The sequence below is a fragment of the Typopeltis vanoorti genome, chromosome 24, assembly GCF_054136105.1.
Source record: "Typopeltis vanoorti isolate ZY-2024b chromosome 24, IOZ_Tvanoo_1.0, whole genome shotgun sequence".
In the NCBI taxonomy this organism is placed as follows: domain Eukaryota; kingdom Metazoa; phylum Arthropoda; class Arachnida; order Uropygi; family Thelyphonidae; genus Typopeltis; species Typopeltis vanoorti.
The window spans coordinates 29,383,247-29,398,474 of NC_143572.1; the positions used below are offsets into that span (position 1 = coordinate 29,383,247).

At 34.7% G+C, this 15,228-nt stretch overlaps 1 protein-coding gene across 1 annotated transcript in view; it reads left to right on the forward strand.

Moving 5' to 3' along the window:
* The first annotated feature begins 9,331 nt into the window (after positions 1-9,331).
* The window catches only part of LOC150093059 (very long chain fatty acid elongase 1-like), a 54,742-nt gene continuing 48,845 nt past the window's right edge, over positions 9,332-15,228 (forward strand). Inside the window, exon 1 of the mRNA XM_090413394.1 lies at positions 9,332-9,500. The gene's annotated coding sequence lies outside the window, so the exon portion shown is untranslated. The remainder of the gene's footprint in view (positions 9,501-15,228) is intronic.

Consider the following 15,228-nt stretch of genomic DNA (forward strand, 5'->3'; position numbering starts at 1 on the left):
CACAAACATTATGTGCTAAAATAAAGAACTACAAATTCGTTTGCTCTCTTATAGCTTGGCATGATTTACTTAACTCTGTGAATAAAATAAACCCTGTGAGTAAAATGCTTCAAGACAAAAATATGAACATTACACTTGAAAAAGGGATTTTTATCCCCTTAATTTTAATTAAGGTCACCAGAAAAATAGCCGTTTGGCTTTTCATCTTAGTAACATTACTCTTGCTTTAGAATCTATCGAAAACTTAAAAATATTCTTACAAGAGTATCAGTCAGATACTCCTGTAAGAATTGTAAAAATTTTAAAGGATTTCTAAAAACGGCAAAAGAACTGAGAGAAGAGGTGGATGGAGAACAAGAATTTAAAACTGGTGCGGAAGTTCGACTAAAGAAAACACGACAATTTGACTACAAGCATCATGACGAAACGCCACAATCGCCAGAAGATGAATTTAGAGTGAATGTGTTTTATACACTTCTAGACGTTGCAATGTGTTCGTTAATAGAACGTTTTGAACAACTAAAAATATATTACGATAATTTCAATTTCTTGTATAGATTACTACAAATTAATAACGAAGATTTACGAAAAAATTGTGACGATTTAGAGATTCTCTTGAAGAACGGCGACAATAAAGACGTAAATACAATAGAACTGTATGACGAGTTATGTGCTTTCCGGGATATTTTTCGGAAGGATAATTTAAATATTCAAAACCCTTTCAATATTTTTAATTTTATTGTGTCCAATAATTTACCTTTCCCTAACTTTTCAATTGCTTTAAAAATACTATTAATCTTACCTGTTAGTGTGGCGAGCGGCGAATGTTCCTTTTCCAAGTTGAAATTGATTAAAACCTACTTAAGAACAAGTATGTCACAAAAAAAAAAGCTTGCTATTTTGGCGTTAATAGCTATTGAAAATGATATATGTGCGGAATTAGACGTTAAGACCATTATTTCTAATTTTGTGAATATGAAATAAAAAAACCTAAAATTTTAATTTAAAAAATTCCAAGTTTATTTATGTAATTTAATTTATTTTCTGTTATTATAAGTATGTTAATATAAGTGTTCAAAAAATACTCTTTACAGAATACTGTAAAGATGTTATTTTTGAATACTTATATTAAATGTTCAAATTATTTCTGAATTCTTTTCTTATTTTCTCATCTATCTTGAGTTTCTTTTATTTTCCTTAAAGATAGTTCCACTTATAAAAATTATAAAAAATGTTTACAAGTTACTAAGAATTTAGTAACTTGTAAAATGCAAGAATTTTTTAAACTTTAGTTCAAATAAATTTTAATTTTAATTAAAATTCATTTTAATTTTGTTAGCGATTCGGGTCGGTGAGAAGGCTATAATCTTGTATCATTATATTCAACGATTAAAGTGAAGTGGCTTATCAAAATATGTTTTAACTTTTGAGAATTTTTTGAATATTCGGGTTTTTAACGATTATCCTGCCTAGTCAACACCCCTGTTCGTTACATTTAGCGAACCAACGTGTGGCTGTTCTGTCAAAATTTATTTAAGAAATTTCAAATAATTAAAATTTTTATTATCGTAAAAGAACCACACACGCCCGGATCGTTACAGGGGCGCATAGATAGAAATTGCATGCGGGCGGCAAATATTCTAACGCCGGCACTGTATACATTATCTGTACAAAAATTGTACAGATCAGATAATACAATTAAAAAATAAATTTTCTGTAATAGCAACTCTACTGTGTTAGGCACATAATTCTCTGTTGGGACTAATTTGAAAAGTGTAACATTCAATAAAGGACATATCCATAAAACTATACTTAATACATGTGTTAGTCCAATATTTTATATAGTCAGTATGCTAGTTTCCAGTTTTCATGAACATGCCCACCTGAAACCTTTGATCAAGGTTGGAAACAAGTTATTATTCTTGTCATAAGGTGAAGCATGTACCTTGCCAAGGTTAACCATCTAAAGTACTTTTTAAACTTGCAGATTTATCATTTATTCAGAGAAATCCTTCAATTTAGAGAGCCTTTGGAATAACAACATTCAAATGTAACGATTCACCCTAAGGGAATCAACAACTTGTACCTTATACTATCACCACCACACACACACACAAAAAAAAGATAAAAAAAGTAAGAAACAGGAAATACTTTACATTAGACGAAGTGTTATTTTTCTGTCACTCAAATAATGAGGGAAACATCATTAATTATGTCCAGTACCTCTACCTACTGGACACGAAGTTGTTGGCCATGAGGCTGTTAGAAAGTTGATAATGAAACAGAATTTCAAACTACATACGGCTCTCGCTAAGGGTGAGCTAGACTTTATGACTCAGCGAATGAAAATAATCTCATATCCTTTTGAATTGAATCTTCCTAAATCAATGTTTTCTAAATGATAATTTACACATTTCAGAGATATAAGGCACCTCTAAATTTTTAATGGAAATGAGTCAAACTATGGTTGTCAATGAAATTGTAGAGTGATGAGAAGTTTCTGGTGTTGAATTAACCTTCGACAGAAGTTGCTCAACATCACTTGTAAAATCTATGAACTCTTTCCAAGAGTGTATAATCACTTACTATTATGGTAGTGCATTAATGAGATCAGATAAGTACTTTATAATCTTACGTGTTTTGGATGATCTAATGGTGAGAGTATGTTGATTTAACATTATTTCTGTTAAGGACAATAAACACATGTCTTAGGAATGAAGTCATTAACCTAAATATGAGGTCCGGTTATTTTGAGAAAAAATGATTATGCTTATCTTCTCCTGACCCCTCTTCGAGACCTATCATGTTTTATTAGTATCCAAATTCAACGTACTAATAAATCGGTTAGCATGATCAGTGTTTTAATAAAGACTTTACTGACACTACTTTGTTGTATCCTGTGAGGTTTTTGTTCAAATAGTTTGACAAATTGATCCGTTGATGTGAAGAAAAATGTTAAGCATGTAATGATAAGGTTTTATAATTACACATTATCTGATCTTTCGACTAAATTTGAGTACAATCGTTCTGATATTGCTTAAGTGATCTGAACACCAACTCAATCCGACTAAAATAAAGAGTAATTGTGTGAGAATCCTCTTTTCTGCATAACACCTACCCTCAGCCTCATTGTTCGACTGCTATCAAATTTGTAGAAGTTTCCTATGATGTCGGAAATATTCTGATGATTTCCTTGCCCTTGACCAAAACAGAGGAAACGGAAATGTAGATGTGGAAAAAGTAGAAAATAAAATATTGCAAACACCTATCAAGGTCTCACTGTTTCACTTGTTAATCTATTTCATATAGCAATAAATTATATCTAATAAAAAAAACCTTATATCTAAAAAAAATGAATTTTGAAAAGCAAAAACTTATCATGAAGAACCCACTAGACTATACGAGACCAAATGGGGAGCTCTTCTTAGTGAAGGCTTCCGTTTCTCATTGCTAAATACTTCCCCATTATCAGACTATTTACTGACGACAATCGTATAAGTAAAATAACTGTCATATACTTTACTTATAATTCTATAAAAACTGATACAGTATCACCGGCTGTAGTCTGGTATATTTTATTTTTCCTCTTGAATTTCTCTGATTTTTTAGCAAAAATATTTGCACATTTTTAACATGCGATCCACGATATATAGGGTGATCAAAATTAAAGTAGCCCTGTTTGAGGCTTTGTGTAGCATCATCCAGTAATCCAAATGCTGCGACATTTTGTAGGAATACATTGTACGCCATGCGGAAGAGACATCTGAGGGGGATAAAAAGGAGTACCAAAATTCACCACAAGTGGGGGTTGTAAACACATCAAATGCATGGAATTTGAATATCGCGCAACTCGGCAAGTGCCAGGACGGTTTAAAAAGAAGGCCACGATATTTTCTCATTCATTCTGGTTGTTTATACCGTCCTCCATGATGGCACTGACCTTGTACCAACCTGCTTTGCTGATGAAGCTGTACTACCTAAACAATTGCAATGCTGTTGCTGCACTCAGCGAATTTCGTTGCCTGAACAAATGTCGATTAGGTCCACTATCTTCACGTGCTCTGCGATGAATGGTTAGTCGTTTAGGGCAAAAAAAAAACAAAAATAAATAAAACGGGATACTTTGGAGTTAGATCTCGCGACTGACATTCGCTTTAGCATTCCTTGTTCGAGTGGATTTGGACGCTACTAGGCCGTGATGATTTTGTGAGGGGATCAATTTCACTTTCACCTGACTGTAGCTGTGAATACCCACGATTGTCAGTTATGAGTTACACAAAACGCATGCAATCCAACAAATTCCTTTATACTTCTTCAAAGTTACTGTCTGGTGCAGGTTTACAACTTCCTTTATCATTGGACCATTCTCCTTTTGAGGGCATTCGCCAGTCTGATCCTGTCACTTGCTCAGAGGCATCGCGATATGATATACTTGTGCCACCGCGGCAGCAGCGATAGTGGATGGATGGATTCAGTCATTTTCATGCAAGTTGAGGCCCCCCCTAGACGCATCAATCGCTCCGTGCATGAAGTTTTTCGAGAATATTTCACGGAAACCAGAATGATCAGCCGTGAGTTTCCCACAACATGACCTCCTCATTTATCTGATCTGATCCTCTGTGACTTCTGGCTCTGGGGATTTCTCAATGACAGGGTTCATGGAGATCATCCTGATTGTCAGAACTGAATGACAGCGTAACGCAGCAATCAGTCCCGATTGCTGCGTTCTGCTGTTGAACACGCTGTGCAAAGGATGCTTTTTGTGGCATACCAGGGAGGCAGAATATTGAATAGTACAGCCAATAAAAGCATAATCGCAGTGAATAAAAATTTGTAATTTATGCTTGTGTCGCTTTTCTCCTTCTTACACACACACGCACGCACGCACGCAGAAAAATGACTACAAGTTCTTTATATTTGTATGAAACTATGACACTAAAAAGTTTGTGATTTTTGTCATGAAGAGCAATGCTATTATGATTTAAATTTAACGAATATTTATCATTAAATAATAATATTATATATAATATAATAATATAATATAATAATATAATAAAGGCTGAAACTAGTTGTATCATTTTCATTAAAACTTCATATTTTATCTCGGTTTAATGCATTAAATATTTATTCTTTAAAATATACCATTACAACCGAATAGAAAGCTCAGGAATACACACACACACACACACACGTATATATATATCAATAAAGGTTCGAAACCGGTCTGGGTAGTGGCCCCTTGCCTTTAATACAAAGCATCATACATCTCCTCCAGGAGATGTGCTTTGCATTAAGGGTAAATATTAAGATTAGTGATCAGAGCTTATTCTATTTTTACCATGAGTTGCATTGGTCTTGCACTACGTGCAGGATCAGCTAGACTTGCAACATTGCAGGCGCAAACTTGACTTGTTTGTCTGTTTGCTTACTTGGGAAATAAAGTAAAACCAGGTGTAAAATAGCTTGGTATTTTTAACATTTATTATACCCAAGGTAAAATACTTTCTACATTTATATTTGCTCCAGAGATTTTTATTTAATAAGGTTAAAACACCTTATGGTAACTTGTTCTGGTAAAATATTTATGAGCTCTGTATTACTAAAATCTTGGTATGGATTAATACCCTTGGAGGATAACGGATGGTAATGCTGTAGCCAATGAATTCTGTTACCCTCCTGCCATGATCAGAGCCTTAATAGCTCAATAACCTTATCCCTACACGACGGATAACACTACTGATAACCCTACACTGCAGATAACGGGGAAGATGAAAAGCATTCTTGCTTCGCCCCCCACCCATAATATATTGCAGTATATATATACATCTCTTAGTGAGATGTGCTTTACCCAACTTTACTATGAGTTGCACCACCTCTAGACTTGAACTACGTTCAGGCGCAAACTAATCTGTTTGATTAGGAGTAAAATAAGTAAGTTTATAAAATTACTTAGTAAACCTAATATACAATATATATTTATTATATAATAAATGTTAAAGATACCAAGCTATTTTAAACCTGGTTTTACTCCATTTCCCAAGTAAGCAAACAGACAAGTAAGTCAACTGGTATATCTAGTATCACCAAACATGATGGATGATTCCTCTTGAACTGAATGTTTATTTTTCAATATACCAGGTCCAACCGAAGAGGAAATATTGCTTTGTTCTTGTCCTATTTCCTCTTCGGTTGGACCTGTTTTTACCATGAGTTGCCTTGGTCTTGCACTACGTGCAGGATCAGCTAGACTTGCAACATTTGCAGGCGCAAACTTGACTTACTTGTCTTGAACTGAATGTTTATTTTTCAATATACCAGGTCCAACCGAAGAGGAAATAGGACAAGAACAAAGCAATATTTCCTCTTCGGTTGGACCTGGTATATTGAAAAATAAACATTCAGTTCAAGACAAGTAAGTCAAGTTTGCGCCTGCAAACTTGACTTACTTGTCAAGTCAAGTCAAGTCAAGTTTGCAGGCGCAAACTTGACTTACTTGTCAAGTTTCAAATGTTGCAAGTCTAGCTGATCCTGCACGTAGTGCAAGACCAAGGCAACTCATGGTAAAAATAGAATAAGCTCTGATCACTAATCTTAATATTTACCCGTAATGCAAAGCACATCTCCTGGAGGAGATGTATGATGCTTTGTATTAAAGGCAATGGGCCACTTAAATATACCTTTATTGAGGTGTATTTAAGTAAAGACCTCTCTAAAAATTAGGACGATCCCTAGACCACTCCATAGTGGCCGAAAGACCGTCCAACTCAGCGTTGTTCCACTCAGTGACAGGCTCACCCCATCACCGAGAAGAACTTCTCAGCGTTGGCTCTACCAGATGGCAGACTCACCCCACCACCAGCCAGAGCCATAATCTCGGCGGTGGCCCTACTCAGAGACAGGCAAAAACCGATCCCCAAGCAGAGCCTCTCAAAGCCAGCCCCAATCATTTCCGACCGCTATCGAGGTCTCATCACTGGGAGCCATGCTAGAAATACCAAGATTTTAGATTCCTTATATATTCCTTATAAGGACTGGCTTAAAGGGGCGAAGCAAGAATGCTTTTCATCTTCCCCGTTATCTGCAGTGTAGGGTTATCAGTAGTGTTATCCGTTGTTTCAACGGATAACATAACCGGTTTCAACCTTTTTGAGGTCTCCTCGGTGAGTATCTATACTTGCACCACATTTAGACTTGAACTACGTTTAGGCGCAAACTTATCTGTTTGCTTACTTGAGATTAGGAGTAAAATAACTAAGTTTATAAAATTACTTAGTAACCCTAACATACATTATTAAAAGTAAAAAAACTAATTTTTATCTTTATTTTCTCCAGAGATTTTTATTAAAAATAAAAACACCTTGTTATAACTTGTATAGATAAAGTTGATAATGCTCTGTATTACTAAAACCTTGGTATGGGGTATTTTTTTTTTTTTTTTTTTTTAGAGTGACGTGAAAAAAAAGTCCTTTTTAGGACTTCCAGGGTAACAAATGGCAATGCTATAGCCAGTGAAGTTTTAACTGAGGCTCGGCTATTGCCGTTCCCCAGCCATGACTAGAGCTTTTTAGCTCAACAACACTCCATCCACACAGATTATCTTCATTCAGATGACGGGATAAAGAGTCAAGGACTCAGTCCATCGCCCAGTTCTTTTAAGAACTTTAAGAACCTTGGTATGGTATTTGAGGTTTTACTATACTATATTTATTTAGGGTCTAACTACTCACTGAGGAGTCCTCAAAAAAAAGGTTGAAATCGGTCTGGGTAGTGACCCCACCCATAACATAACATAACATAATGTATATGCAGTATACATCTCTTAGTGAGATGTGCTTTACATTATGGAAAATACTAAGAATAGTGATCAGAGCTTTACCCACCTTTAATATGAGTTGCACCACCTTTAGACTTGAACTACGTTCAGGCGCAAACTTATTATCTGTTTGCTTACTTGGGATTAGGAGTAAAATAACTAAGTTTATAAAATTACTTAGTAACCCTAATATAATATATATATAGGAAAGATTGGTGGTGCAGCTCAGTCCGAGAAGAGAAATCTGATCATGTATGGATATCTCAGTATTACTAAAGGTAAGGGGTGTATTCAGGATCGTTTTCAGCCCATTGCCAGTGAGTTATTTGTTTAGATGATTGAGTTATATCATCCAACGTTGATCCTTGCAATACCTTTTTAAATTATTTATCAGTTCTTAGTTGGTAGATAATTTATAGTTCTTTATATATATATATATATTAATATATAACTTTCTATTTATATTTCTTACATTTCAGTTGTTTTAATTTCTATTTTATTTTTATTTGTAGAAATGAATATGAATGAGAAATTTAGAAAATTAGAAATTGAAACGTGGTTCGTTAGTGATGTATAATAAAGTCAATAGGAAAGTAACCCCAACATTAAAAAAAATATATTACGATTAGAACAGATAAAAACAAGAAAATGAGTCCAATAGAATGAAGGAAAAATCTTTTTCTTCAGATACAGTTAAAAGAAAGTAAACAGGTCAATGAAACTTATATTGAGCGTGCATAAATAGTTTGTTTTTATTATTGTTATTATCATAATTTCCTTTCCATGAAAAGTCTACATTGTCTTCTCCTGTTGAGACATGTCGAGAAAATTCATGTTGAGACACGCCAACATACAGACAGTTTGGCAGTAGTTGCTCAAGGCAATAGAAACGAAGTCAATTTTCGAAACCCGCTTTTCTTTCTTTAAAAGTAATAGGAGAAAAATATGTGCGTTTCAAAATTAATTTAATTTCAAAAAACTACAAAAAATTGCTTTAACCTCAACGGAACACTTTAAACAGGTTCTTTTTAAAATAAGAAATAAATAGTTTAATTTTAAGGGACTTTCAAAAGATGACTCTTCGATGGATTTTCCAACTATTCCTTATTTAATTCATCTGCTTGTCGACAGCTATTCGACAGATTATCGACAGCTATCGACACAGGGATGACCAGTTTCACGGAAAAGATCGAAATCTTGTAATAAACTGTTCGAAATTCCAAGATTGAAACAACCGAAATATTATTTCTGTTCACCAGCACAGATGACAGCGAGGAAAGTCCACGCTCAGTCTGTTTACCCAAGCTGTAACATCACTTCCTCTGATACAGTCAGTAAAGCGTACCTTCCTCTCCTCGGAGACAGAGTTACGTAAGGCGTGCATGTTGACGTCCTTCAAACTGACAAGGCCATTTCTTAAGAACCTATGCCTCAAAGCTATTTTTTTTCTTTGTTTTTCATTTAGGACGTAACTGTCCTATTAACGTTGTAGACAGTGAGTGAGGAGGGCACTTTTTAGTTGCAGCGCGACTTGATCAGCGTCTCACAACTCCTCTTGCTGCTGGAAAGAGGAGACTGGCGGAGGTACTAATACGACAGATCATCTCCGAGTATCACTTTTGTTTTCAGTCTGTGCTGCAACACTCATCAGAGATTACAACTTATTGCCAGAGTGTTTTATAGAACTGTAAGTACTCGGTCATTTATTTATTTTGATATTGAATCAGATTTAACAGTAATGATACTGCGGGTCATAATACACCATAACAACAACCCTGTAAATTCTTGTGATTAATTACTCTACGATCGCTAATGGTTTATGTTATTTTCAATGAATCAAAGAAGGAAATCTATGCTGTCTTTTATCATTAAAAGAAAGTTTGTAAACTGAAAAATCTTCATTAGATGCAGCTACGCATGACAGAGATGCTATACACTGTTGATCATATACATCTATATGAAATGAGCTGTTTTAATGTGTTTATTACATTTTCGTTATGCAATAATGATTAATAAATATACAGTGCGTAAACATCGATTCTCAGAACTGTACATCAAGAGCTAGTTTGATTTAATTGTCATGGTAACTGTACGTTTTGTGTGACACAAAAGGATACGAAATATACAATTTCTGTTTCTTTTTATTTTGTATTTAATTCATATAAAATAAGAATACAACTAATTCTAAGCGATAACATTCAATATCAGAAAAATATAAAGTAAAATCAGATTTCAATAGTAGAAGCGTATAAAATTTATTTTCTGCGAAAAACCAAATTCATATGTAACAACATTGAATATATTAACAACCTGAAGCCGCTCCACAGTAGCAATCACGTATGTCGTCTGTGGCGTAGCCAGAAGATGATTTAGCCATACTTATGTTTCTCTTGCATTAGTGTTCACTCGTTTATTTTGTACTACTTAGAGTGTGTACGGGAAAAACTCCTACGCGAGTGGAGGGAGCGATGACTGATTGGATATCGCCTTCAAACAGACGGGTAGTTGTTGCAGTTTCCGGCGTCTGTAAACTGAGTCACCGTAACATTTAGGACGCGAAGAATCTTTCAAAGTATTTTTAAATTTAAAATGAGTTAGTCGGGCTAATTTCTTCTCAGGTTTTTCATCTCACAAAATGGCATTTAGAGACTTAGTTTCATTATACATACTTGCTGTATGAAGAGAAAGCATATGGTATATCAGAATGACTTTCTGCAACCAATCGACATGGGGGAAAAATAAAACAAAAACAAATTCAGCTGGTATCAAGAGTATCAACCTGAAATCTAACAAACTCTCTTTTGTATACGAAAAGCAACTAAAATAAAACACACTAAAAGATTAATCGCTAAATAAAAACTAAAACAAAATTAAAAACATAAAAAAATTAAAACATCTAAAGTAAACTTAATTAGTGCTGTTGGGAGCGAACCCACGTTTATACTTAACACAAAAATCATATGCATTTAGTATTATGTGAAATATCAAGATGTCTGCGAACAGAATTGCTGCTTATGTTATATCTTTACTACTTCTTGGAGAAGGTAACTTAATTTTAGGGGTTGAGTTTTGAAGAAATGTATGAAGTGATACTGTTCCTACATGAATTATATATATTAAAATTTTTTCCGGTGTCAGAGTAAACTGCTTAAAACAGTAAGAATGTTAGTCTGTTAATTGTAAATACTGTCAATTAGATAAAGATCTCAAAGTAATTTTGTAAAAACTTTCTTCTTAAGGTGCCGTCTTCTATCGAAAGTAAGCGACCCTCTTGGCGAACAAACTACGTTCTTGCGTTGATCTGATCAGTTCTATGCTGCTCTTTCCTGTCTACGTCTTGATGTTGTCCAATCAAGATATTCGTTTTCTTACTCTAGCTCCTTTGCCATCAATTCTTCCTACCAAAGTGGTTTGTAGATGCTGATATTTGCCGTTTCTCATGATGTTTTTCGTTTCTTGATTGTTCGTATGAGATCTTTGGCTTTGCCAATAGATTTTAAGACATCATCATCGGTTACTTTTTCTGTCCATGATATCTTTAACATTCAACTATATAGCCACATCTCAAAGGCTTCGATTTTCTTGATGGTTGCTGCCTTCAATGTCCATGTTTCAACTCTATAGAACAAAATGGACCAGACGTAACACTTCAGCATTCGGCATTGCAAAATAATGTTCTCATTCTCATGAAAGACTGTCGCGCAACTTCAACTCTTGTATTTATATCTATTTCGGGATCTCACCTTTCATTAAGCCAGCAACCAAGATATTTATATTTTGACACTTGACCGATAGTTTTCCCATTGTGTGTCAGTTTCATTGATGATGCTGAAGAGGTTGGATGTTTGCTGATGACCATGTATTTCGTCTTGTCGATGCTTATATTTATTCCCATTCTTTAGCTTTCTATGTATATTCTGTCAATTAGTTTTTGGAGATCCATGATATTATCTGTAATTAGCACAGTGTCATCTGCATATCGTAGGTTGTGAACAATCTTTCCATTTATTGTGATTCCTGATTCCTTCTGGACATTTTTCCAAAGCCGTTTTAAAGATTACCTCTGAGTATATGTTGAACAAGAGTGGTGAGAGCACACATCCTTGTCTCACTCTTCTTTTGATGTTAATATCACTGGTGGTAATGTTATCTAATTGAATGGTAGCTGATTGGTTCCAATACAGATTTCTTATTATTCTTATGTCTTTTTCGTCTAACCCTATTCGTTGAAGGACTTCTATTAAGTTAGTGTGTTTGGCCTTGTAGAAAGCTTTTTCAAAATCTATGAAACACATAAAGACAGCTTTCTGTTTTACTATGCATTTTTGTATGAATATTTGGGCAAGAAAAGGGAATCTCTAGTACCAAAACCATTCCGATATCCAAACTGTCTTTCACTCCGAGTTTCTTCACTTTTTCTATAGATAGATTCTGAATTATTTTCAAAAATATTTTTAATGTTTGGCTCATTAGACTAATAAGTTGGAAGTCGCCACAAGATTTCACTTTGGGTTTCTTTGGGACAGTAATAAATGTAGATTTGAGCCAATGTCGAAGAAATTTGCCACTTTCATATATTTTATTGAACAGTTTTTCAAGAAGTCTGGGTTCAATCTGGTTGTATTAATTTTAAAAATTCTGTTTGCATACCATCTGGTCCACTGGCTTTTCCTATTTTACTTGATCTTATAGAATTCTTTATTTCACATTTCAGAATTGCTGGGCCTAGAATGTTATCTTTTATATTTATAGGCTTCTGTCTAGTATCATTGAAGAGTTCTGTTACATGCTTTACCCAAATCTGTACTTTATTCTCTTCTTCTAGAACTATTTTTCCTCTTTCGTCTCTTAGAGACACTACTTGCTTTTATCTGAATTTTCTGGAAATTTCGTTGATTTTCTTATACAGATTGAAATAGTCATGTTTCTTCTAAACAGATCAATCTCGGTATATAAATTTTTCATCCAATTTTCCTTTGCTTCTTTTATTTTCTTCTTGATGATGGTATGTGTTTCTGTATATTTGGCTAGGCCTTTGTTTTTTGTAAGAATCGATCTTTAAAAATTCTCACCTAATCAAACTATAGTATGCATCTTCCAAGAATCAAATGAACGAATGCTTAAAAGCTAATATCGAAAAACAAATGCGACAAATATCCATTAAAAAAAAAAACTTTTTCTCTTTTCAGGATGCGTTTCACCATTATAACTTCGATTCTCATTTACGAGAATTTTCGGCAGTTTTCTCGAGTTAGTCGATCTTTCCCAGGAAAGTTGGGTGTTTTGCATCATAAACTCACACTATTTCAGACAGTAATATATAGTGCATCCCGCGGATAGATACTTTTGAAAATCATTAACAGCCTTGGATCAACTGTAACTGCTAAGCATGGTGGTGGCCTGCCTTTTGCTCAAGTTTTCCAAAACTTTAGTTGGGGATGAACGACCTCCTACTCCCTTTGGGGAGAGGAAAGAAAAGGCTTTAATGGATGTATCCATTTCATTTATTTTTATAATTACCTAATACTAAATATTACTGAATACCAAATTTCACCAACTTACAGATCTGTTATATACGTGCGGAAGGACACATCAAGAGATTCTGATGGGTGTGGTGCAGTTGCAAATGTTACAACGAACCCTCCCTCGTATTGTATATGGTTTAATTAAAATTCTTAACTAAAACTTATTCATTAAATTTTGAAAGTATAAATATTTTAAGGCCCCTTCCCCTTTAAGAGCTTTAAATTGAGAAACAAGAAAATTGCCAAGAAAATTATTTAGTTCCGAGGTACTTATTCATTTTAGTATTTCCTTCCTGTCTTATTTAATATATTACTATTTCCACAGTTTCTGTGGATTTTATTTTGTTTTAAGGATTCATCATCATCATCGTCATCAATAATAACTTGATACTTTATAAAAATATTTTTGAATTATTCAATGAGTTCACTGTTCAATTGACGGTAATTTGAATAACACAAATTATTCAGTTTGTATTATTCAATTTAGTTATTTAAAAAGCCACTAATCTGTAGGCCAAGCAACAATATACAACTGTCCCTGTCAATTGTCAACCCATCCTTCTGGTATCATGACCTGTTTTCACAAATGAAGCTCAGGCGTCGATGAGAGAATTCCGATGTAAAAAGATATCCAAGTTGGAAGTAAATACTAACTAGGTCCACTAGATGGTCGATGACCTTCATTTGTCTGTGAAACAACGGTCTGCTCATTGGAGACCTGAAGTAGTGAACACCATGTTTTGTCTTCAGAGCAGGGAATCCTTCTCTCTTTCTTTTTTTTTCTTCCTCTATCTATTTCTTTCTTCTCTCTATTCTCCGTGAAGAATATTCTTGAAAGGGATGTCAAAGAGGATTAGCGACCTAAAACTGTCATGCTATGCACAGACTGTTCTAACTCGTCAACAATGAGCCAGCAATATTACAGATTTGCTAGTCCATAATCCACATACGTTCCATTTGTTTCCGAAAGAAACATGTAGCCAGCAATGATAGTGTCACAGCCAACATCAGTAGTGACGTACACCTCAATTAGCGACATCTAGACTAGATTATTTTCTAGTTGATGGAATCCCAAATGGCAACTATAACAGCCATAGCCCACTTTCACTCCAAATTACAAGCTGCATGATTCCTATCGCCAAACCCTCGCCTTTATGAGCTCCGACATTTATCAGAGAATGCCTCTGCTTGTTCTTAACCTACTCTAATTTTAAATTTCTTTGCCCTGTTCAAAAATATTCATCTGTTGTTTTTATTATCCATTCCATTCCGAAAATCACTCTAACCTCCTCACCTTCCTATCCATGAAGCACGAATTCTTTGTAATAAAACTATCCAAATAGTGAAGTCATCTTCCTAAGTTACCTTAATGTTCACAACTCCAACTGGCGCCCCTTTTCTTGCACCACTAACCAAACTAGACGGGACGAAAATATATTTGCGATAAGCAACGACCAAACGCAAATAATCTGCCAACCGGAATATACCTGACAACCTTTTCACTCTCCAGTACCCTTGATCTTTCCTTAACCTGTTCTCTTTGCAGATTTTGGAGGTCATCTCTTCTAGTTAACTCAGATCACAATTTTGTTTTCTCTCTCTCATGGAAATCCTTCCCTTCAGCCACTCCCAAACTGGTTTCCTTTGGCAACATCAAGTAGGATGACCTCCAGAACGTCTACTCTTCCTTTCCGTGGTCAGACCACTTCATCTACTGCTCTGATCAACACGTGCTCTGAACGAGATTACAATCCTTAACAGCAAGGTCTTCGTTTATCAGTCTCCCTCCCTAATTTCCAAGCCATAGTTCGAATCCAAAAATGGTTTCGTAAGGGTCAAAAGTATGGGAAACCTGACTTAGAGATAGAATAAAATCTCGAATTTCGATTA